The sequence below is a fragment of the Canis lupus genome, chromosome 16 (assembly GCF_003254725.2).
Source record: "Canis lupus dingo isolate Sandy chromosome 16, ASM325472v2, whole genome shotgun sequence".
NCBI lineage: Eukaryota > Metazoa > Chordata > Mammalia > Carnivora > Canidae > Canis > Canis lupus.
In genome coordinates, this window is record NC_064258.1 from 24146029 (window position 1) to 24169931 (window position 23903).

The 23903-nt window shown below is 37.1% G+C and overlaps 1 protein-coding gene across 6 annotated transcripts in view; it reads left to right on the forward strand.

Moving 5' to 3' along the window:
- The window catches only part of SLC20A2 (solute carrier family 20 member 2), a 101228-nt gene that overhangs the window by 2354 nt on the left and 74971 nt on the right, over positions 1-23903 (forward strand). For 2 of the 6 annotated variants that reach the window (XM_025442165.3, XM_025442233.3), the window contains exons 2-3: positions 3292-3475; positions 4648-4749. The exons of 3 other annotated variants lie outside the window; for them this stretch is intronic. The gene's annotated coding sequence lies outside the window, so the exon portion shown is untranslated. The remainder of the gene's footprint in view (positions 1-3291; positions 3476-4647; positions 4750-23903) is intronic. One more of the 6 variants, XM_025442364.3, reaches the window with a different exon arrangement.

Sequence of the window (23903 nt, forward strand, 5' to 3'; positions counted from 1 at the left end):
CCATATTTTTCTAAGTGACATTCCTGATTAGGTTGACAAATGACAGTGAAACAGGAAGAGTAATTTTTCAATACCGAACCAAGGAAATACAAATCAGTGGGTTGGTTATTACTTTGTTGATAAGTCTAACATTCATGGGTATATGAATGTTAAGAATGTTGGGTTATCTGTATTGTAGGGTCTCTACCTAATTTTTCAGTTTGCCTTTAAATATCGTAAGCACTTTGTGCTTTATGCATTAAGCACATAAATCTAGTACTTTGTGCATTAAGAAGTTAGCATTTTTGATTGAGTAGTACTCAATTAAACTGAGTAGTTTGACTTCCTTAGTCAAGAAGTTTCTTTTGACAGTGTTTCCAAAAATGCAATATAGAGATTTGTAGAGACATAACAGTGATGAGATTAATAGTGAAGTCTAACAATTTGCATCTTGTGAGAGTAGAAGTAGTTGAAAAGGATGGGAGAGGACAGCAGAGGGGCTTGGAAATGTGTCTTAGTTTGTGATGAAAGTATATTGGACTTAACCTGTCTCCTGATCCTAGTGGTCCATCGTTGGAGAGAAAGAGATTGGGATGGGGGAGATTGGGAGAGGAAGAGATTAGGGGCCGGGCCACTCCAGCTTTGACTTCTCCACAGAATCTGCAGCCCACAATAAGCCCTTTGAATGTTAGCTGCTTATGTGACACAATTTGGCATTTAATCCTTTATGGCCTTATACTGTTGCATAAGCATTTCTGTGTTTTGTCTTGGTTTGTGATGAAAGTATATTGGACTTAACCTGTCTCCTGATCCTAGTGGTCCATCGTTGGAGAGGAAGAGATTAGGAATGCTTTGCCAGTCAGTATTTATAAGAAGGTTCCTTTAACTCCAGGCCTTTTCTTTGGGGGAGGGGATGAGTGGAGAGTTGTCTTCAATGGAAGGATAGAAGAAAAAAATGCACACATTTTCTTTTGGAGTTAATACTTCCACCCATCATGACTAATTGATTCGTGTCATCTTGTTACCACATGCATCTTCAGGCATTTTCACGGTAGATATTTGATATTTGTGGGCAGCTGCTAGTAGATCGAGTAAAGAAAGGGAAAAGAGTGGATTGAGGTAGAGACAGAGCACAAGGGTATATGCAGCAAAACATTAATAGGCTTTTCATTTGGGGAAAATGGAAACTGGGGCTCTGGTGGCCTCTTATGAAAAATCATTCCAATAGTATTAACTTTGTGTGTTTAAAATCTCTTATATGTTATTTGTATCCAGAAATATGGAGAATATCCCTTTGATGTGTTTTATAAACAACAGAACATTTAGAACGCAGTACATGAGAGTTACTGAATTTTTCATGGCAGCCGTTTCTGTATGTTTGTCATCATTAGAAAGTCAGAGCAACCATGATGCCAGCATTGGCTCCTATGTGTAAGGCATTTAATCATTTTGGAAAACAAGTTCTTCTCATTCCTTACTTCAAAATGTGGCTCTCACATGGAGTGCCCTAAAGCTCCAGAGTGCAGAGATCTTTTCTATCACTCATTGCCATATTTCCAGAGCCTAGAACAGGACCTGGCATATGGAAGGTACTCAGTAACTATTTGTGGAATAAACAAAAATACATTGGAATCCTCTTTTCTTTCCACTGCTGAAGATCCTACTTAACTTTAGGGAAGTTTTAGCATTTTTTATTGGATTTAATTGAGTAGTTTTGACTTCCTTAATCAGGAAGTTTCTTTTGACAGTGTTTCCAAAAATGCAATGTAGAGATTTGTAGAGACATAACAGTGATGAGATTGATAGTGAAGTCTAACAATTTGCATCTTGTGAGAGTAGAAGTAGTTGAAAAGGATGGGAGAGGACAGCAGAGGGGCTTGGAAATGTGTCTTAGTTTGTGATGAAAGTATATTGGACTTAACCTGTCTCCTGATCCTAGTGGTCCATCGTTGGAGAGAAAGAGATTGGGATGGGGGAGATTGGGAGAGGAAGAGATTAGGGGCCGGGCCACTCCAGCTTTGACTTCTCCACAGAATCTGCAGCCCACAATAAGCCCTTTGAATGTTAGCTGCTTATGTGACACAATTTGGCATTTAATCCTTTATGGCCTTATACTATTACATAAGCATTTCCGTGTTTTGTTTCTCCACCTAAAATAGAGGCTGCTTGAGGGCAGAGAATATGTATTTATAAGGTACTATGTTTCTTTGTTTATCCAGTATGATAATAAATGCAGAGTAGGTTTATGTATATTTATTGAGTTGATGTTAGATACCATAGGGGAAATGTCAGAGATACCGAAAATGTGGTTCCAATCTTCAAGTAGATAATATTTTAGTGGGGCAAATGTATACAGTAGGAGAATTTGTAGCTAAATAAAATAAAAATGATAGCTAACATTTATGTAGTGCTTAAAATGTGCAGATACACTCCTGTTCCAGGAGCCTTTGGCTGTTAATTTATTATGAATCTCTCATAACAGTCTTTTGAAGTAGTTGGTACGGTTAGAATCCCATTTTTAAGGTGAGGAAATTGAGGCACAGTAGGGTAATTAAGTCACTTGCCCCAGGAATGCCACAATGCAAATAGTGAGGGAGACTGGATATGAACTCAGGTAGTCTATCCCCCAAGTTAGGGTCAATTTCTGTGGGGAATTTACTTCAAAGAGGAGAGATCTAAAATTGACACTATTTTTTTCAAGTGTAAAAGGCTCTCTTTCTCAGATTTCAAAGTAGCATAAAAGATTGCAGTGATTGCGCTACAGAAACAGGGGTACTGTGTTTTGAAATGACCAAAGGCAAGGGGAGAGAAACTGAATTTTGAGTCTCAGAGCTGAATGAGGATTATAACTCTTTATAGGTATTGAATCCTAGTACAGTGATTCACTGGGACATAGGACAATAACTGTTTATTAATTTAGTGTCAAAAAACTTACAAAATATAATATTTTTTTTTTACAAAATATAATATTGAATGATACTTGATGTCTTACTGCTTTTCTTTTTTAAACAGTTACTAGATTTAATCCCTAATGATAACAATTTACCAGGAAGTGAGTGTTACTGGACATTTCCTGTGTACTTCTATCCATTTGCTTTGTCCTTACGTGGAACACTGTTGGGGCCAGGAGGAAACCAAGAAATACTTCTTTGGTGGAAAAAAATGTAAAATGGTGCTGTTGGTTGGGTGACAGACCTGCAGTGAAGTTGTTTTGAAACTGTGTGGAATTAGATGAGGGACTGCAAACAAAATCCAGCAAGATGAAGAAAAATGGGATTCTTCGAAAACCCACTCTTGTGTCCCTTTTGTCAGGAGCTGACACTATTATTTTGGGGGTGTTGGGCATCAACAGAGTCACTGAATCTAAACGACTGCAGAGATAGGCGAGTACATACATCAACATACCCACTGTCCAGGAATCAGAGGAGGAAGTGCCCTTGAATGAAGCATGGGCCACAAACCTGGTTAGCAGCCAGGGAGGACACACACGCTACAGGTATAGTATTCTGTGTTATAGATTGTTTCTGCTGGGCAGGTGGTCATGTCTGTCGTTTGTCTTGGGGGTAGCTGTATAATTTGAGTCAGTAGGTCATCGATGACCTACTAACGTCATTTTAATATCAGCACATACTTGGAGATGGCCTGTCAGAGAAGCAGCTTATAACTACAGATACTGGCATACCCTTGCATTCTTTTTAAACATCCCAGAAAATAATTGGAGTTAAAATAATCTATGTTGAAGTGTTTATACAATTGTCACATTAGCTTTAATCTTAATTTCAGGTTCTTCTCTGAATGGGAGGTTTTAGGGAAAGAGAAAATGAAGCACAGATTTATTTAGTTCTGTGCTTTTATTTTAGTTCTATCAGTATGGGATAATTTCATGAAATCTGTACTGACCCATTTAATGAATTTTAGGGTTGCACAGCTGAATCCTCAACGTGATCTAGTGTGATAGTTCTTTATGTAGGAGTGTTCATCAGAATGACCCAGGGTTTTTTAATGAAAGTAACAGCTTAGCCTAACCCTAGAGATTCAAATTCTTTAGACCTGGGCCTGGGCATCTGCATTTTAAACTATCCTCAAGTGCCCTCCTCCCCCTGTAAGTACCAGCTTTGTGCTTTATAGATAAGAAAATTAGGGCAAAGTTAGATGACTTGCCTAGAGCTGGTTCAGTGGTACCAAGATTGTATCATCAGATAACATGTAATTTCAGAATTTTATGGATGAAAGAAATTTTCCAAGTCAACTCAGTAGTTCATTTTACAGCTTAACGTAAACCATACTTGTTCATAGAATTTCCAAGTAATATATGAATGCAGAAAAATTATGTTTTCTCAGGGACTGTCTTTTATCCTGGCCATGGTAAAGATTAAAGTGTCAATCACCAGAATTCCTTTGCAATTTTAACAGATGTTTTTGTATTAATTTCAGGAGCTGCCCATTATTTGCAGTATTTTTATTGTGTACTTTGTGATACTGTTAAAGTTTTTTGAGAATAGAGTATGTATATTTAAAACTGAAGTGAAAGTTAATATTTTTTTATTTGAATTATTTTTCAATCTTAGATAAGATGTAGTATTGTGTGAGAATGTGTGCTGCTTTATTAGAGTTTTGTGTTTTTAAAACTTGGTTGATTTTTAACTTAAAAAAATTTTTTTTTTTAAGGCGTCTTGTTTTGGAAACAGCACAGTTTGGCTTCCATGTCATCTCTGAGTATGAGAGAGAATCGTAGTTTGAACATGTCCTCAAAAGAGATCAAAGAACCAGGTTTGTTCCTTCAAGAAGTCTCCTAAAGCCTGTGGAGCAGCATCTGTTTCCAGAAGTCGATAATGATGTGTTCGTGATGCCTGTGAATGGACTATATGGCCAAGCGACTCATTAAGATATTCATGGAAGAATGGTAAAAAAAAAAAAAAAAGAGAGAGAGAGAGAGAGAGAAGAAAAGGCAAATTTCAAGAAGCAACCCAAATATCATTTAGGATTTTTGAGGAATTGAAAGAAGATAGTTCTGAAAATACGAGTGACAAGACTCTAACACATGTCTTTACATGTTTCTTACAAGACTTCTGTTCACCCAGCTTATTTTGTATATAATTTGAGTTATTTTCCTCTACTACAATAGCTGGTAGTCCCCTCACAATCAGAGTTTTATTTTGGTTGGATAGAGCTACAGTAGGAGAAATGGGAACGGTTCATTGGGATGTTGGCCCCAGAAACCAGCTCTGGCTAGATAATTACTAAAGTGATAGGACGTTGGTGAATTGCTTCTTCATAATGTACTACTGCTTGTTCACAGCGTTTGTGGCTTTAGATTCATCTTCTTTTATGTACTCTCAGCCTCTCTATGTGCCCCTTTTTTCTTGTACAATTTTTTAGCCTGAAGATATAATGACCATATTTTTTCGATTTAAAAAGTAAGAATTATTATCTTCATAAATAGACCTTTGGTATAGTTCTCTCCTACCCTAAGTTATTTTCTAAGATCAAGAATAGAATATTTCCATTCATTTTCACATTTGCTTTCCTTTATTACTTTTATATTCTTGCTCAGAGTTTCATTTCCCTCTATTCTTTTTGGGTGGAGATGAAGGATGATCTCTGTATTGTGCTTTTAATTATCTAGGAGACCAGAATAACATAGGTCATAGAAATTTATAGGAAATTTACAACATCCTTTAACCATTACTGTTTTCAACTTGTTTTAAACCTCCATCACACTTCTTTTAAGCAATGTTGATGGAGATGTGACCTTCTTACTCTGCTCTTTCCTTTTTGGGGGAAGCAGTGAGAAGCAGGGATTTCTCCAAATGCTGATAAGTGCAGAAAGAAAGAGAGAGAGAAAGCTTTTGTACCTAACAAATGAAGCATTTGGTCATTAATGTGTATATATACACATTGTCAGTATAAAAATTAGTTTGTGGCTTAGAACTAAGATTGTTAAGTAATAGTAAATTTTATTGTTTTCAACTCTTTTTACTTTGGTGACTGAGTCAGTTGACCTGATCCATAATTTTCTTCTTTGTACATTAAGGACAACTCTGTTCTTACGAATCAATTTGTACTCAACAAAGAGAAATATAAGCAAAAGAGCAGCTTTTAAATTTTAATTTAATAAAATGAAATTCCAGAAACCATTTTTTATAAGTATTTCCTTCCTTAGTAGGCTGTTTACTTCACCCTTTTATCTCCTTTTTACCCTGTCTTCTTATCACCTAGTGTCAGTTCTACATTTTTTTTCATCTCTCCAGAAGTTCTTGCTTAGTACCTGTGTTTTGCCTACTGTCTTTTCCGTGATTCAGCCTTCCATTAAAAGTGATTTCTGGGGCAGCCCGGGTGGCTCAGCGGTTTAGGGCCGCCTTCAGGCCAGGGCGTGATCCTGGAGACCCAGGATCGAGTCCCACATTGGGCTCCCTGCATGGAGCCTGCTTCTCCCTCTGCCTGTGTCTCTGCCTCTCTCTTTCTCTGTGTCTCTCATGGATAAATAAATAAAATCTTAAAAAAATAAATAAAAGTAATTTCTGTTCTCCTTACCATCTATTTCCTTGGGTGAGCCTCCTTCCTAGTCACTGCCTCCAGTGTTCTGTTGTTATATCTCTTGTAATTCAACTCCTATGATCTCTAGCTCCTGCCTGTGTTACCCCTTATCTCGTCTATCTCACTTCCTGTCCACTTGCATCCCACTGTCATCTCCCAGCAGTGGTGATCTCGTCACTTCCACTGCCTCGGTCTGTCTATCTGTAAGAAGCTTACTGATCTATTGTGTTTCGTGCAACTCTGATCCCTTCTCATCTCTTAATTGCTGATGTTTTCTTTCTGTTCTCTATGGTCATTGTGTATTTGCCCTGTGAGCTCTTTTTCTATTTTTTTTTGTCACAGGGTGATAGGTACTACTAGATGGATTTGTTGTCAGTATTTGCATAGAACACAGATCTTTGCTGTGTATTTCCTGGGTAGCCAAGATGAATCAATTATTATTAACTTTTCTCGGAACATCGAGCTTCCTGTGTCTTCTGCCTCTCAGAATTAGATTGGTATTCTAGAAGACTAATATTACTTTAGAGAGAGTCAGGATAGTCATGTGATGCTATCACTTTAACTCTTTATTCCAGAGTTCATGACATTTGAAGTCACTCCCTTGTTTTGAAAGGTTAAAGAAGATATCTAAACCAGATTTGGAGTAGGAGTAGGTAGAAGGAGGGAAGAGAAAGATAAATACCAGAAAAGGATTCATAGTCAATTTCTAGAACTGGAAAGAAAACTGAAAACACCACATGCTTTAACATTTATTAAGTAAAAGATCCCCTAACAGACTGAAAAATATAAGTAATTCTGTCATCTGTATATTTACATTTCCATTTAAGTTCTAATACCTTTATTTAATGTTTAACAAAAACTTGATCTTGTAGATACTCATTTTATTTTGAGAGACTTGATGTCACCTTAAATATTAACCTGTGTCATTTTATAATTAGACTGTAACATTCTCAAAATGCCATTAACATCTGACTGTTAGTTTCTTGTGGGGGGAAAGCATATAAATTGGATGGTTTTCCACCTCTGGACTCTGTAGTCATGTTGTAATGAAAAGGTAGCTTATTGGCAAACTTTTATTTTATGCTGTTGATGATTTATGTTGTTTTATGTTTTCCTGTAATTCTTGTATATACTATGAATATGGAGTGATCCTGTAATTGAAGTTTTCTATGTGCACAAGCTACTGGAAGTAGACTAATGTAAGTGTAGATACAGCTTTATGAAACTTAAAAATGAAGAGCTTTCTACTGCATATAAGGTAGTGCTTCAGATTTTAAGAATAACCATACAAACTAGGGTTGATCACATTGAACATTCTTTCTGCCTGAGCCTTCTCTGATTGTGGCGGTGGTTGTTGGGCATCTTGAAGCCAAAGGAATGGCTAATGGTCCAATGTTTCTGTAATGTTCACCACCTGTGAGCAGCTAATAAAAATAACATCAGAACCCTAGATAAGCTACTAAGAAGAAATTTATGTAGATGTACTAAGTACAGGACTGTGTTCTGGGATGACAGAGATGAATATAGTCCGTTCTCTCTGGAAGCTCATAATTGAGTAGGGAAAATTGGTAAGTAAACAGTTGCATTACAGTGTGGCAAATGCTAAAGTACACATATGTAGCAGCTATTATAGGAACAGGCTAATTGTGTAAGTCAAAAACCTAAAAAAGCTATAATACATATATAATTGTGTGTATATATATATATCATATAAAAATTCTGACTGTGATGTAATTGCTGGTGTATTCCTTATTACCTGGGCAGTTTACTTAAATCACTCACACTCAGAATCTTCCCCTTAAAATGGTGATAATTATCTAGGATTGTTACATGGATTAAATGAGATAATATATAGGAGATACTAGTATGGTCCCTTATTCAAGTATTTAGAATTTGGAGAACATGATCTAGGATTATACTCTCATTGCATAGATAGTATAGCTACTCACAATGCTTGGAATTCATATTTTAAAATTGCTTTCAATAGTTTTTAAGAAAACTAAACTTCTTTAAAACCTTGTAGTCAGTCTCCCTTTTCTTAAGCCAAAAGAGGTTTATTTTATCTGTCTGCCAGTTGTAGTTCTCAGTGATGGTTGTGTATTCCCATAAATCCAGTCTATTCTCAGAGAATTTAAAATTTGCTACAATTAAACCTATTTGATGAAAGTGTGCCACAGGCCTCTAAAGTATTTAGGAAGGTGACAATATCATTGGAATAGGTCTTTGTAATGACTGCTTTCGGGAAAGTTGGGATAAGACTTATTAGAGAGGGCAGCCCCAGTGGCGCAGCGGTTTAGCGCCGCCTGCAGCCCCGGGTGTGATCCTGGAGAACCAGAATCGAGTCCCATGTCGGGCTCCCTGCATGGAGCCTGCTTCTCTCTCTGCCTGTGTCTCTGCCTCTCTTTCGCTCTCTCTGAATAAATAAATAAATAAATAAATCTTAAAAAAAAAAAAAAAGACTTATTAGAGAGAAAAGCTTTTGAATATGTTATAAAATCAGGCTTTGTAGCCCTACTGGATTATAATATATATAATATAATCCCACACTGGATTATATACACCAACCTGAATATATTTCCTGAATTGTATCTATGTTTTTGTTATTTAAAAAGGTGTTTAACTTCTTTTAACAGTACCAAACTGAACAATCTGCATTTTCTTATGTAGCAGAAGAAATTGGCACAGTAATTTGATATTATTTTGTTAGTGGTTGATTAATTTCCTCCTAAATTAACAGTTCTTTAAAGGTCTGTGTCCTAGACTGTATGATAAATCAGGTCGGGTAAACTTTTCACTTGATGAAACAAATTGATCTTTGGTTCTGGGTCATTTTGCCTTGTTATAAAAGTCCCATTAGGTTATAGCGTGATTAGACTTGTCTATCATTGTGATTTAAAGATGCCGGTATTGAGATAACACAACCAGCCAAGAATTTTGTTACAGATCAAAATATATGTCTTTGTTTAGAGCTTCTTTATTAAAGCTCATTATTTACAATCAAGAGATTTTTCTTTAAGATTTATTTAAATTTTTATTTATTTGAGAGAGTGAGCAAGGGAGCAAGAGAGAGTGAGAGTGAATGCATAAGCACAGAGGGAGAGGGAGAAGCAGACTCCCCACTGAGCAGGGAGTCCGACATGGGACTCGAGCCCAGGATCCTGGGATCATGACCTGAGCTGAAGGCAGACACTTTACCGACTGAGCCCCCCAGGGGCTCAATCAAGAGATTTAAATCAAGAGATTTAAATAAGTTTAGTTTGTATCTTACAGCTGGTATTTCTTTTTATTGACATTACAGTCATGGATAGGAAAACTGTTTCCATAGAAAGGGAAACTTGATGTATTAATATTTCAAAGCTTAGTTTAAGCTGGTTATGATTAGAAAAATGACTTTCACTTGTATTCTCTGGAAGATTCTCAGGTCTATGGGCATGTTACCAATGACATTTTTAACGCCCATAATAAATATTTAGTTAGCAGAAATGTTTGGGGAATTGCTGCAGATGACATAGAATGAGCTAAGGTATGGTTTTGTCTTTTACTGTTTTGTCCCTGTTATGTTCTTAGAGAAACAAAATTTTTCTAATAGTATTTTATTTCTTTCTTGGCTTTTTATTTATCATTACCAATAAGAATAATGGCTGCCATTATGGATCCTCAGTAGGGCCAGACTCTTGACATCATTGAACTCTTTGCTACTATTAATGTAATTCTTTCTAATAAGATTTGATATCATGAAATACATTTTATATAAGAACTATATGTTCTTATATAGTATATAATTTGTGATTATATTGATAAGTAGATAAGCGTTAGGGCAGTTCTGCAGAAAGTAGGTTTATTAAAAAAAAAAAAAAGTAGGTTTATTGTGTTAACATATTTCCCACCGTAAAATGAGAACATTAAGAGTTATTGAACTGCCCAAGAGTGAAACCAGGAATATAAGTGAAGTCCAGTTAAATCTCATGCTTTCATTCTTCTACACTGACTTTTAAATTATTTCCCCTTGGGGCACCTGGGTGACTCAGTCACTTAAGGATAGACACTTGAGACTCTTCGTTTAGACTCAGATCATGATCTCAGGGTCCTGGGAAAGAGCCTCAAGTAGGCTCCATGCTCAGTGGGAAGTCAGCTTATCTTCCTCTCTCTCTCTTTCTCTCTCCCCACCTCCCCCTGCTCATGCGTATGCTCTATCTCTCTCAAATCTTTAAAAAATAAAATATTTCCCCTTGGAAAAGTAAAATTTATTCTTTTATAAGTGCATGTTATTTTGGACTAAGGAGCACTTAATTCTGTACTGTATGCCGAATTTTTTCCTAAAATCAAAGAACTTTGTTTATAGTTTATAAACAAGGAAGGCTCAATATTCAAAGTAATCAATGCTTAGTGGAAAGAACAAAGTGAGATAATACAGAAAAGTATAAAGGGGGTGGTGAAAGTCACTGCTGATTCTACCACCCAGAGGCGTTAACATTTTGATGTATCATCATGCAGACATTTTGGTAATAAAATACATATATGTATATTTTTATTTTTTTTTAAGATTTTATTTATTTATTCATGAGAGACACAGAGAGAAGCAGAGACACAGGCAGAGGGAGAAGCAGGCTCCATGCAGGAAGCCCGATGTGGGACTCGATCCTAGGATTTCAGGATCACGCCCTGAGCCAAAGACAGAGCTTCAACCACTGAGCCACCCAGGGACCCCATATATGTATATTTTTAAAACAAAAATAGGTTAATAGCATGGATATTGTCTAGTAATATTTTTGTTTATTATATATCAACCATCCACATCATTGTAAGTTTGTATCTTACTAAATTTTTTTTCATTTTTTAAAGATAATCTTTTTATTTTAGCACAGTTTGGATCTATAGAGAAATTGCAAAGATGATAGAGTTCCCAAATTCCCTATTATGAACCTCTTGCATTAGTGTCGTGCATTTGTTTCAGTTAATGAACCAAACCTGATTCTGAAGTTCTTGCTTTATTGAGATTTCCCTAGTGTTTACCTCATGACTTTTTCTGTTTCAGGGTCTCATCCACAATTCTACACTACATTCAGTCGTCATATCTCCTTAGGTTCTCTGTGGCTGTAATAGTTTTTCAGACTTCCCTTGTTTTATATGCCTTGACAGTTTTGAGGACTGATCAGATATCGTAGAATGCCTCTTGGCTGGGTTTGTTTGATATTTTTTCTCATGGTTAGAATGGGGTTATGTGGGGTTAGACTGGAGGAGTCCACAGAGGCAAAATGCTATTTTTATCACATTGTTTCAAGGGTGCATCCTATCTGTGTGACTTTACTGTTGATACTGACCTTGGTGTCCTGGCCAAGGTAGTGTTTGTCAAGTGTCTCTGTTGTGAAGTTACTTTTTTTTCCCTACACTTTCCATCTTGTGCTCTCTGGGGGAAAGGCAGTCCACACTTCAGGAGCGGGAGTTATGTTCCACCTTAGGAAGGGCAGAAGCAGAGTTTCTGCATATATTCTTTGGAATACTTCTGCACAAGAGATTTATCTACCCTCTCCCATTTAACTGTTGAATCATTTATTTGTATCAGTGTGGACTAGTGGATATTGATACTTTGAGTTAAATCCAGTATAACTTTATTGCTCTAATTTTTCTAGCTGTGGCCACTGGGAGTCTTTCAGTTGGTTCCTGTACCCCTTTTCCGTACTCCTATCATTGTGGGGTAGTATCTTCATATTTTGCATAGCTGCATGGTATTCCATTTTAAGATGTACAATGATACATTTCACTAAAATCTGACTGATGGTAATCTGTGTATCAGATGTTTCACTGGTATCATCAATACTGTGTTGAGAAGTCTTCAAAATCTATTTACAAAAGTAATATTTGATAATTACTCAGGAAAAATTGCTGTATTAAAGTGACTGCCACTTATAGCCTTATCTGAGGCAAATTTCTGAAGTATGAGCATTTTCACCTGGCCTATGGAGAACAGTGCTATACTTATTGTGATTGCCTCCCTGTTTTTTTTTTTTTTTTAAGATTTTATTTATATCGAGAGAGAGAGAGAGAGGGAGAGCACAAATGGGGTGGGGGGTAGGCACACAGAGAGAAGCAGACTCCCCACTGAGCAGGGAATCTGATGTGGGGCTCGATCTCAGGACCCTGGGGTCATGCCCTGAGCTGAAGGCAGATGCATAACTAACTAAGCCTCTCAAGTGCCCTGATGGCAGGGGTGGCACCTCTGGTCCTAAAGAGCTGCTCTGAGATCACATCTTGTCTTCAGACACCTGTGCCTTCTCAGTGTAGAATCAGTTACTGCGACAATTAGCAAGATGAATCTAAACTCTGTTCAGAAGAACAGAACAGCATTCTCAGTAAAAAACTTAAGAACTAGAAGCAACCTTAGAAATAATGTTCCATCTCTGCATTTTAGAAATTGGGAACTGTAGTAACATGGAGTGAGGTGGTTTGTCTGGGATTTTGCCATAACAGAAGAGTCCAAGAACCTGAATTTCTGGGGCGCCTGGGTGACTCAGGTGGTTAGGTGTCCAAGTCTCAGTTTCAGCTCAGGTCATGATCTCAGGGTTGTGAGATCTGTACTGGGCATGGAATCAGCTTAAGACTCTTTTCCTTTCCCCTGCACATCTTCTCCACCCCCCACCTGCATTCTCTCTCCCTCTCTCAAAAAATTAACAACAAAAGAACCTGAATTTCTGCTTAGAATTCCTTGTTACATGAGTATATTTTATATCCTATTGCAAGGATATACACAGTTTTTATGTTGGAAAATTTCAAACATGTACCAAAGAAAAGATAGAATAATTCATCCCCATATCCCCATATCTCAGCTTTACTTGCCAGTTTGTGGCCAGTGTTGTTTAAACTCCCATCCACTGCCCCCACCTCCCTATTATTTTAAAGCATATCTCAGGGGCAGCCCTGGTGGTGCAGCAGTTTAGTGCTGCCTTCAGCCCAGGGCATTATCCTGGAGTCCCGGGATCGAGTCCCACGTCAGGCTCCCTGCCTAGAGCCTGCTTCTCCCTCTGCTTGTGTCTCTGCCTCTCTCTCTCTCTCTCTCTCTGTCTGTCTCTCATGAATGAATAAATAAAATCTTAAAAAAAAATAAAGCATATCTCAGATATTATTCATCTGTAAACATTTCAATATGTTCAAGAAATCTTTTTCAAAACACAACGGCAATACCATTATCATACCTTAAAAATGTTTCTATTGAAGGATATTTAGTTGTAAGAACTTAAAAATTTTATATTCACCATGGATTAGAATCTGGCATTACTGAAAATAGGTTTCCTTGGTATGATCCCCCAAAATTAAAGTGAGATTTTTTTTAAAAAAGATTTATTTATTTTAGAGAGAACACACAAACATGTGCAAGCATGGGGAGAGGCAGAGGGAGAGGGAAAAGTGGGCTCCCCGTTGAGCATGAAGCCCAATGTGGGTCTCAGTCCCACAACCCCAAGATAATGACCTGAACCAAAATCAAGAGTGGGATGCTTAACTGGTGCCCCTAGAGAGATTTTAATGTATGTCTGTACACCCTACAAAATGGCCTAGGTTATGACTTTTATAAAAAACGTAGTAGGGTTTAACTGGAAAAAATAAGTTACTCTCTCATGAGATTTCTTTAGAGCCCAGAAATCCATAAAGAATGTATGATAGATATCCCCCAATTGTACACATTTGCTTTTTGGCCCTTCTTTACTCTTTATCTGTGCATGGGAAAGAAATGCCAAGGATAAAATCTTTTTCAGATTTTATCATATTAACTGAAGCCATGGATAAGAATATAGTGGTATGGCCATTCTGTTCCACATCTGCTGTAGAGAGATTTTTGAATGTCGAGTAAAATTCCTGTGTATTACTTCCTGAATTAGGAGTTTACAAAGCTTCTAAGAGAACCACCGTGTTGACATCATCACTGCACTTTCACTTGCTTTTAAGAAGGTAATTTAAGAGGAAAGAGAACCTTTTATATTAGAGATGATCCTACAGGCAGAACCAACTGCAATCATCTATTTACTTTGAGCAGCACACTAAGTGGAATTACTTGACTGTCTACAATTTAAAAAGATGGCTAATACTCCCAATATTTTATTTTTTATTTTTTTCCAATATTTTAAATACCATATTTTCTTGGGGTTTCACTGATCTTTAAAATTAAAATTGCAGTGTTATTTTCCTCTAGAAAGACAGCCCTGTCTCAGAGGCTTTACAACCAGAATAGGAAACTTCCTCTTAAATACCCATTTACTTGCATTGAATTTATCCTAGAATGGCTTCTGAATTTGATGTGCTGTGAAAATATGCAGTGTTCTAAATTGAAGATGGAATGAAAAAGAGGGCTGAAATTTTCCTTCTGCTTTTTCTAAGCCAGACTGAAACCAATCCTAACAGCATAATTTTATTTAAAACTATTTTATTGGTAATAAATACTCATGTTGCTAGCCCATATTGTTTATTATATGCAGATTCATATTTTATTCTAACCTAATTTAAACTTTTCTGCCTTGCATTTGACAGTGTTATAGCCTTTGCATTTTCTTTCGTGAACAGGCTTTGTTATAGTCAATCCGTTTAATTTTCTTTCCATTTTGAGTGCTCTATTTGTCTTACTTCTGAATTTTGGCCTACTTTATCTACTTGTTTTCATTCCGTGCACATTTTTAAAGAAGAGAAAGCATTGTTACTTTTCTTCTCATTTCTAAGCAAAAGTTGAAAGATTAATAAAAAATAACCAGTTTCAAATACATCTGGTCAAATGCATGATTCAGTTTTCCTAGGCTAATGTGTGTTACAGAATTTAAGTTCTTGGAGGACATAGTAGTCAGCATCCTGTGCTGTGGTTTACCATAGCATTTTATCTACTCTGTCTGTTTTAAGCTACTTAATAAACCTCTTCTTGATACATAAAGGATATTTTTTTCTTAAAATCCTCTTTGCTTTGAAATGGTCTTTTCTTGACATCTTTGCTACTTGTCAGCATGTGATCTTAAATGGATTTCTTATCTTCCGGTTTTCTCATCTGAGAAGTGAGGATATTAATCAGCAGTTACCTGATTGGATTGTTGAGTTAAATGAGATAAGCTGTGGTGCCTGGCACATAATAAATACTCCAAAGTTACTATTTAAGCCATCCTTTTCTTTCCAGCCATCCTTATTATATCTTTCTCCCTTATTTGTTTATGTCTTCACTTCGATTAGGGAAAATGGTGTACATATCTTAAATAAGTGACCACCTTTACATTTTCCTTGAACTTTTACTCTTTTCCTCAAACTTGTAAGAAAGCTTTTAGTTTCGAATGATTACAGATTGATAGGAAATTGCAAAAATACAGAGAGGTACCATTTTCCCCCAAAGGTAGCTCTAGTACAAGATCAAAACCAGAAAATTGACACTGGTGCCTCCAGAGCTTATATTTATTTAGGTTTCTGCAGTTTTACATGCACTCATTTTTGTGTGTGTGGTGTGTATAGTTTTGTGCAGTTCGATCACATGTGTGTTAGTGTAACCACCATCATAATCAAGAAACAGGAGATTGTATCCCTGACCCATCAAACAACCCTTGGTTTCCTCTTGCTCTCCTTTAGAATTTCCTTAAACCCTTGGAGTCATGCTACATGTGATCTTTAGAGATTGGCTTGTTTTACTCAGCCAAATGCTTGTGAGAGCCATTCAAGTTATTGTGTTGTGTTTTATTGCTGAGTTCTGTTCCATGGTGAGGATGCACCACAGTTTAATGATTTGTCCAGTAGAAGGAAATTTGGGTTGTTTACAGTTCTGGGTTATTACGAATAAAGCTGCTGTGAACATTTGTCTACAGGTGTTCTGTATAGATGTAAGTTTTCATTTCACTGGGATAAATGGTTAGGAGTATAGTTCCTGGATCAGAACTTTTTCAATGGACCACTGTAAACTTCTTTGAAAATATATACTAATGTCACATGCAGATATAGAAAAGCAGTTATTTCGTATGCCAGCCATTATAAATAATATACAGTGTCCTTTGTTTTAAAATATGTTTCTGTAAAATTTGCAGCATCAGTCCAAAGTATTGAATCCTGTCTTTTTGTACTGTAATATATTTTTTAATTTTAATTTTTTAATTTAAACTCCTCAGTTAATTAACATACAGTGTATTATTAGTTTGGGGTCTTTTTGTACTGTAAAACAATATGTACTAAATAAATATTTCATTTTGTTAATGAATCCCCTTTCATATTGTATTGACATTTTTCTTTGGTATATTACTGTTTTCAGATACTAAGTTCGAGTGGGGGAGATACTTCAAGTAACATTTTTTCTCTTTATCAATTCTTTGCAATGCGGTAGATGTTGAAATTTTGAAATACTTGTAAAGGCGAGCATGAAATTTCAAGAAGTCCATTAATTAATATCCAGAAATATTTCAAATAGTAATGTTGGACTTTCGTTTACCAACATAATGTTTAAAGTCTAAAGATGTTTTGTAAATTCATGGTCTCCAAGGTTAGTAATAAACGATGTCATTACTAAGGCGAAGAAGCTACAAATACTGTTGATATGTGAAGAGCTCCTAATGAGAATACATTATTGAAGTTGGGCATCAAAAGTCAGCAGAAGGACAATATAAATTATGTGTGGTGGATAGATATTAACTGGTTGATCAGTTTTGGCTTTCCCAAATAGATCTAATAGCCTTAAAATAACTGAGAAAGGGAAAGCTCTGTAAAACTTGATAGAAGGAAAGAAAATGAAATGTAGAAAACAGTGATTCTCAACTCTGCTCATTAGAATAATCTAGAAAACCTTTAAAGTGAAACAAGCACCTTTCCCTGAGCCAGTTAAATAGACTCTGGAAGTGGTGCCAGGCATTGGTATTTTTAAAATGTTTCCAGGTAGTTTTAATGTTTAGCCAATGTTGAGAACCACTAATCCAACAGGAATGGCTTCCGTGCTCATATTTCTTTACCTTAAAATTTGATAGTGTTTGTGCTGCAAGCATCCCTCTCTTATGTATTGGACTAATGTGGGTGCCACATACCTTTTTTATGGCTCTGTGGAGATACCAGTTTTCCTAAGGAGGGGGACCACACTTGTGAATTGTGGACACACTGAAACTGTAACACAACTTTAACATATGTAAGAGAAGGGTGCCTATGTTTGGAATGAAATACCCCAAACAGTGAGTCATTGAGAAGTTGAAAGGAAACTAGGTTTCATCTGGGGGCGTATTATGGGTGGGACACTTGTGGGGAAATTGGGCATTTAGAAAATCTGCATGGGATGTTGGGGTGAGAGGTCTGTTTTTATTGATAGATCCTATTGTCAAGCCTTATTTAGATTTTCTTTTTTTCTTTTAATCTTTACTTGGCAAAAGTAATATTTACTTGTAGGAAGTGAGAGTGTGCAAAGATGAATACAGGTAAGAAGAATCAATCCTCCACCAATGTTCACAGCCCAGTGTGAATTCTTCTATACCTTTCTCTATATTTGTAAAAGTATGTTTAACAACAGGTTTATGAGTTTTTTGCTTTTAAAACAGGGTCATACTCTATACATTATTATGAAGTATTTCTTCCTTAAAATATCACGGATGTTTCTTTAGCTCAATATAGATCTAACTCTTGTTTTCAAAAAAATGAATGACATTTTCAGCATGCCATAATTTATTGAGCAAATCCATTTGCCTGTGAATGGACATTCAGAATGTTCTCTCTCTCTCTTAATTTACCACAAACAAGGGTGAGTCTTTGCGTACATAAGCTTAGATACTGTTGTTTTTGTTTTTAAAGTATTCTTATAATCCATGGTTTGGTTTCGGTCAGATTTCTTAGTTTCTGGATACTTACTTTGATACTGAGAAATAGCTAATAATGTCAATTGGTTTCCAGTTAATTGGTTCCTGGGTATTAAGTTGGGCATTAGATAGGACAGTGGATCAGAAATTTTATTTTAGAAATGAATATTAGTAAACCTAGTGACCAGAAATGTTTTTCATAGGTCCTAGAATCCCTCAGGTAGAGCTCCGTAATGGGAGGTCAACAGATGGGCTTCACAGGGGTCCATGAACCATCTGATATTGATTGAAAAATTGTGTATAAACTGTACATTTTATAGTTATATCATATTTTCAAGGGTTCTTTATTGCCCCTCAGCATGTTAAAAATTGGTATTAACAGGTGTCAGAGAGTAGTACATAGTCTACAGAATCTGTAAAGTACTGAGTTGCCCTTGAGAGCTCATTTTTAATCACAGTGTCTTCTTAAAGATCTAGATTGAAATAAGTTTCTAATTTTCAGATGACGTAAGCCTAGGAGAGATGGCTCATGCCATAGCTAGCGGGACTCCAGACTCAGAATAACACAAATAGTTCATAATAACCTTCTAAAATCAGCAAGATGAAAGATAATAAGGATAAACATCAGGAGCCAAGGAACGCTCAGGCATGGAGGGCAATCTCCGATGTACCTAAGATGAGAAAGAGCTGCTCGTTGATTTGCCTTCAGGCTGGTGTGAGCTGTCTCCGCCATGGGGCTCTTGCAAATATGAGCAAGTCAGACCACTTTTGATGCGTCCTGTTTGCATCTGAAAACGACATTTGAGGTGGGATGCAAACAAAGAAGGGAGACAAGTATAGTAGTGGATTGAGTCACACAAGTATAGTAGTGGATTGAGTCACGTGAGGAACCACTGCCAGAGGAGTTTGGTTGTTGGATCTGAAGGAAAAGGTATAAAAGAACAATGGTGGCAACCCTTGTAGGTTAAGGAACCGGAAGACAAGAGAATATGCCCAGTAAATGTTTGAATGAATGAATGGATGGATGAATGAATGAAAATTACAGGCAGAGGATTCTGACTTGACCTAAGCTCTGGTACAAGTTATCCAGTAGTGGTCTGGGCTACTTTAGAAAGCAGTGAGTTCCACGCGGAGCCCTTCAGTCCCAGTGGTGGTTGGCTGGGGTCGGGCCATAAAAGGTGTCCTGGTTCTTCATGACAGACTGTAGAACAGGACTTCAAAACTCTGTTAATTGGAATTTTATATTTCTCTTAGGTACTTTAATTCTAAAACAAGAGCCAATTTCCAGGTAATATTGTAGGCTCTTTAAAAGTACTTTTATAGAAGGAGTGTTTTTGACTCAGACTCCATGATTGTCCATATAGGTGCTGCCATGTTGAACTCTGATAGGTTTTTATCTGAAACCATGACATAGGAGTTACTCTGTTGTTAAGCCTGAAGCAGCTAGTCTAGAGTTGTAGAGGGAGTGTAGTTGAAGATTTTATTTTTGTGACTTTAAAGAGAAGAAAAACCACATTCTTTTCAAACTTCAAAAAGAGTAAAAAAATAAAAAGGAAATTTCACCACTTCCCGTGACCTCAGGAAACAGGCACAGTATCTCCATTAGACTAATTGTCTGAATTCTGACTCAGATAATAGTAACACACCAGAGAATTGGTGTCCTGCTATATCATTTACATAGGTTTGCTCCTCAGTGTGTATATTGCCCTGCGAAAATGGATCTCTATTATTTTGTTTAAGTGGATTAATACAGAGATATCTCTTATTACCCCTCAAATAGTCAATATAAAAGACGTTTAGGTTATAGAAATGGATAAATATCATCCACATTTTATTTTATTTTTTTAATTTTTTAAAAAGATTTTATTTATTCATGAGAAACACACAGACACAGGCAGAGGGAGAAGCAGGCTCCATGCAGGGAGCCTGATGTGGGACTCGATCCTGGGTCTCCAGGATCAGGCCCTGGGCCGAAGGCGGTGCTAAACCACTGAGCCACCTGGGCTGCCCCACATTTTTTTTCTACAAAGCTTTTTAAAATAAATAAACCCTGTGTATCCCACTAGCAATTTTAAAAGAGGTTGGAGGCTACTGCCATGTAGGACACCATGGTTTACACTTATTTTTATAGGCCCTAGAAATTTAGGTCAGGGGTTAAGGTGGGCTCCACCATTCAGTGGCTGTGGGGCCTCGACTTCCATGTCTGCTTCCCACTCGCAAAGGATAGATACTGATGGTGCTTAGAGCATCATGACAAGCATGGTTCTGGGTGCATCAGGAAAACTTCGTACCCGTTCTGTTCCTGTCTCTTCTGCTCTCACCTCGTGATCTCCTTTCTGTTTTTCCCAATTCAGCAGATACTGTCATCTGTATGTCTTGTACTGTCTTGACATAGCACATCTAAAATTTATTCTTTTGTATCCCTACTCCACCCCTTCCTCTTCTCAGGCTACAGGATAACGGACGGACTTGTGAGCATGACCCTTCAGGCCTCAGCCACCCTGTGCTCATCCGCCTTGCCAGCCTGGTCTTCTGCCTTCTGTCCTATTCGTAGCCCATCCTACTCTATCCTCCTGTCTCTCTTTCATCCATGGGTATCACTTACCAGAAGTAGCACTGAAGGAGGCTAACACCGCAAGCTCTGGAGTCCTATTGTCTTGGATTAAATTCCAGCTCTACCACTATTGCCATGTGGCGTTGGACAAGTACTTATTTCCTGTCTCTGAATCTGTTTCTTCAATTAGAAAATCAGTACGGCAGCAATCTGCCTTAGAGAATAGGGAAAATTCCTTGAGATGCATACATGTTAGTACTCAGGATGATTGCTGATGGGTGAGTGCACAATATGCATTTCTTATTTATAACTCAGACTAGAAGTGGTGATGTCATCCTTAATTCTTCTTCTCTTCCTTCACCTAAGTGTCCGACCTCAGGAGTCTTTCCTCTTTCTCATCACTGGTTTTAGGTCAGGGTTTTTAATTTGAATTTAGCGTACTTAAAGAAGTTCATAATCCCTTGAAATTACATGTACATCTTTTGACATATGTGTGCTTTCCCCAAGGAGAGGGCCTTTAGCCTTTATCATTGACTTTCACATAGGTCAGTGACCCACAAAAATTACTAACTACTGACTTCAATTCTTATCTCTAGCCTGTATCCAGCAGCATATACACTGACATTCGTCCTCTAGTCTCTGTGCCTGTAATCTCTTCACACTGATGCCCAGTTAACTTTTTTTTTTTTTTTAACGATTTTACATCACCATCCTGCTTACACGGTTGTGTTGACTCCCTGTTGCCCACAGCAGTGGTTCTCCCCACAGACCACATACAAGAATCACATGGGAAGCTTTTAAAAATTACCCAGAACCCATCCTAGATCAGTTCATTGAAACTGACAAATACCTGGCATCAATATTTTGTTTTAAAGCTTCCCAGGAGATTTTAATGTGCAGCCAGACTTAAGAGCTTCAGGCTACAGGATAATGGACGGACTTGTGAGCATGGCCCTTCAGGCCCCAGCCACCCCATGCTCATCCGCCTTGCCGGCCTGGTCTTCTGCCTTCTCTCCTGTTCGTAGCCCATCACTGGCTCTCTGGATATGTACTACTGCTTTTCCCAGAACAGCCTTTGTGGTTTCCTCCCCCTGGGCTTTTGCCTGTACTGCTCACTCTGCCTCAGATAACTTTCACCCTTGCTCTGCCGGGTCATTTTAATCATAAGACCTTCCCCCTACCCTCAAAGAGAATTGCAGTCCTACTTTCGTACAAACTTCTATTATAGGGCTTAAACTGTATTATAATTACTTGTCTATCCATCTTCCATGTTACACTGAATTCCTAGAAGGTAGGGTCCTTTTTTATTTCATTTCTCTAGTGTTGACATAGGTTTAAGAAACTCCCTGAAAGTCTAGTGAATGAGCAAATGAGTGAACAAACAGCAGCCTGCTTGGGAACCTGGAAATCCGTGCATTTGGGGAAAGGAAGTAAATATGGTATGCTAGCTGTGGTAAGGAATGCTCAGCAGAACTTTTATTCTCTACTGTTGCTCTTCCATGCCCTTTATAAGAATGAAAGATTCAAATCTTCCATTTGAAAGATTTCAATGAAATCTATATATGGTGTTTGTCATCTAGGACTTGGATAGTTGAGATCAGCTTTCAAAATATCTCCAAACACTATTGAACATTATCAAATGTAATAGCTTAAAGTTGTATCATGTTTGTCTCCTGAGACTCTCTAGGGATTTCTGAATGAGAGATGGAGAATCAACCATAATTATGATCATGGCAACTTTATTTTTCCCAGTGGATTATCCTAACTTAGTTACTGATTTAAAGATACCCTTATAAGGACACTTCTTCAGACATTATATGTTTCTAATTTTGATCTCACCCATGGCCTTTATGTTTATTGACTGCCTAGTCCTTCTGTTGGCTATTTTTAATACTTTTTTTCTCTGTGTGTCTCAGAATTGTCCAATACATTTTAAAGGACAGTAACTTAAACGTGATTTATTCTTCCTGTTTCTTCAGTGCCCAGGATTAATTTAATGGTGATTTCGGAAGAGATTACTTTAGTAAAAGATCAGAGACAGATTCTTTTGGATGTTTTTTGGAGAATGTCTTGGGTTGTTTATTTGCCTTTTATCTTAATTATTTTTCCTGAACACTGACCCACCACTACACTCATAGAAGAAGAGATGGCTTATTTAACACTTACACAAAGAACAGTGAGTACTAGTCTGATGTCATGAATTGGGTGTACATCGTTCTGATATGCTGTGTATAAACAACTAGAATACCCTTTGTCTAACTGGCTTCTTATTATTTTATAATCTTAACAGGCTTGAATAATAAGGACGAGATTGTTTTTATTCAAGATCAGAATGTCAGTTGGAATGAATTAAAATGCCCTTTTATGCTTCCATTCATCTTATTTAAAAAATATTTTCAAAAGCCTTAAAGAAATGTGGATCAAGAGCCCTTCTTTTAAATATGTTCACATAAAAGAATCTCAATCTGTGAAACTAAAAAGAGTAATTTTTAGTCATTTTTAAGAGCATTTTTAGGAAGAGATGTGAGTCAAAGAATTGGGAAATTCACCCTTTCCTGGCAACTGGAAAGACAGGAAAATATAATGTCAAGAAAAAGAAGAAGCCAACCCTTACAATGACCACATTAAGGTCTAAAATGGATAATTGTCTATTATTTTACAGTCTACAATCAACCACAGATATCCTGGTACTGTTTGCCCACTCTTTTTTTGGTGAGCCAGGGCCTACAGAGGGGAGCTAGTCTCTGGTGTTTCTGAGAATGGCTTCTTGGATTATTATAATTACTAGGCTATTATAATTCTTAGAGCTGAGTTGTTAATCCTCTGGTTTTTTGCTGCTTTGAAAAGTGAGCACTCATTGGAGCACTGTTTTAAATGAACTATTTAGTGCTTAAAAGATATAATTATGTATGTCTGTCATTAAGAGACTTCCCCTGCCAGGGAAGAAACTAGCCACCTACTGGGTTCTTACAGCCGAGTGAAATTAGAATCTCTTATGAATATATCAACAAACCATATCCATTGACAGCAGAGCTATCAAAAGTTAGAGAATATATTTT